The sequence below is a fragment of the Bos mutus genome, chromosome 5 (assembly GCF_027580195.1).
Source record: "Bos mutus isolate GX-2022 chromosome 5, NWIPB_WYAK_1.1, whole genome shotgun sequence".
Lineage (NCBI taxonomy): Eukaryota > Metazoa > Chordata > Mammalia > Artiodactyla > Bovidae > Bos > Bos mutus.
In genome coordinates this window covers 73,028,504-73,030,900 of record NC_091621.1, presented here as the reverse complement: position 1 = coordinate 73,030,900, position 2,397 = coordinate 73,028,504, and the positions used below count along the sequence as shown (strand labels likewise).

The 2,397-nt window shown below is 35.5% G+C and overlaps 1 pseudogene; it reads right to left on the bottom strand.

The window, feature by feature from the left end:
- Positions 1 to 876: 876 nt before the first annotated feature.
- LOC102272295 (olfactory receptor 6C2-like) lies at positions 877 to 1,808 on the bottom strand (annotated as a pseudogene).
- Positions 1,809 to 2,397: the final 589 nt, after the last annotated feature.

The following is a 2,397-nucleotide window of genomic DNA, read 5'->3' as shown; positions in this document are numbered from 1 at the left end:
GATCTTTGTCAGGTTTTGGTATTAGGCTGATGGTGGCCTCATAGAATGAATTTGGAAGGTTACCTTCCTCTACAATTTTCTGGAAGAGTTTGAGCAGGGTAGGTGTTAGCTCTTCTCTACATTTTTGGTAGAATTCAGCTGTGAAGCCGTCTGGACCTGGGCTTTTGTTTGCTGGAAGATTTTTGATTACAGTTTCAATTTCCGTGCTTGTGATGGGTCTGTTAAGATTTTCTATTTCTTCCTGGTCGAGTTTTGGAAAGTTGTACTTTTCTAAGAATTTGTCCATTTCTTCCACGTTGTCCGTCTAATAGGCATATAATTGCTGACAGTAGTCTCTTATGATCCTTTGTATTTCTGTGTTGTCTGTTGTGATCTCTCCATTTTCATTTCTAATTTTATTGATTTGATTTTTCTCCCTTTGTTTCTTGATGAGTCTGGCTAATGGTTTGTCAATTTTATTTATCCTTTCAAAGAACCATCTTTTGGTTTTGTTGATTTTTGCTATGGTCTCTTTTGTTTCTTTGGACACTTTAAAAGCAGTCCTAAGGGGAAAGTTCATAGCAATACAGGCATACCTCAAGAAACAAGAAAAAAGTCAAATAAATAACCTAACCCTACACCTAAAGCAACTAGAAAAGGAAGAAATGAAGAACCCCAGGGTTAGTAGAAGGAAAGAAATCAAGTTGTTTATTTCAACAAGCATTGAAACGATGATTTTAGGTCCGAGATTCAGTAATAACAGTGGTATGAGCCTGTTAATATGAACAGACAATATACCAGGATTTAATAGTTCATGAATGAAGATTGTGACCTTGAGGCCCATTGCTCTTTTTAAATTGTTATTTTATGCTTAGTTTCAACATTTCTTTACTTCTTTTAGATCAATGAAATTCTTTTGATTAAGTCTGTAAAAGCTTGTTTCACTTGCTTGTTCCTCAAGCTATAAACAAATGGGTTTAACATAGGGGCAATTGAAGTAGTAAGCAACGACACACACTTATTAATTGTCACTTCATCCTTTGCTGAAGATTTGACATAGATGAAGATACAACTGCCATAAGTGATAGAAACCTCAATCATGTGAGAAGAACAGGTAGAAAAGGTCTTCATCTTTTGCGGGGCAGAAGGGAACTTTGTGATGGTCTTGATGATGTATATATATATGACAGAACTATACACAGAAATGTCCCAATGTCAGTCAACACAGCAACGGCAACAACCATCTGTTCTATGAACCATGTGTCTGCACAAGAGATCTTCATCATAGGAGAAGCATCACAGAGAAAATGATCAATGACATTAGAATCACAGAATTCTATGTTTAAGCCCAGGCAGAGTTGTGGAAATATGACCAGCCAACCTGCTATCCAGCAACAGACAACAAGCCATCCACAGACTCTGGCGTTCATGATGGTTGCATAACATAAGGATTTGCAGATGGCCACATAATGGTCACAGGACATGATGGCTAGGAGGAAAAATTCTGTTATTGCAAAAAGAAAGACAAAAAATAGTTGACTAACACAAGCCTTATAGGAAATAGTCTTGTCCCCAGTTGATAAGCTGTATAAGAAACTGGGAATGCACACCGTGGTGAATAAGGTTTCTAAAAAAGAGAAGTGTTTGAGGAAAAAGTACATGGCAGTTTTAAGGTGAGAGTCTACTAAAGTGAGTATAATGATGGTTAGATTCCCAGTGACACTCAATAAGTAGGATATAAACAGAAATATAAAAATCAAAACCTGCATTGGAGAATCATCTGTCAGTCCTAGCAATATGAATGTAGGTAATGATGTATGGTTTCTCATTGCTGACTTATACTTATCAAACTCCTCAGAAACTCAAGTGACATTGAACTGAAAAAACTTGCATGAAATTGTGAGGCCATAGCTATTGGGTGAAAATATCCAATCACAGCAATGAATAGTCATTTTATTTCATGAGTCATGCTAATGATGAGTCAAAACTTCAGAATTCTCAGCTATTTTGATGTGCATTATAGAAATCCTTATGATCATGTTTTTCTGATATGTTTTTACTAGTGTTCATATACCACCTTGCATGCTCTCACATCTCTATTTTTCAATTAATCTAAACTCTGTCCTTTATTCTCTGAAATATATTAAGCTTTAGAATTAGAAATGTCATCCATGTGATACTATTTTGTAGATATTATAATGTTCTTTTGCTCCTAATAATTCTTCACTACTCACGAGTTTGAATGAGCGCACATGTTTTTTGAAGTGTGAGTTCCTGTTAAATGCGAATAAATGGCTGAGTTTGACATTTTATACAGAGTCTGGAGATCATGTGTGCAGTATTTGAGTGTTTGCTGTTACTGCAATGACTAAAAAATTATTTCATTTTATATATTTTGCTTTTGGTATCAGAATTGTC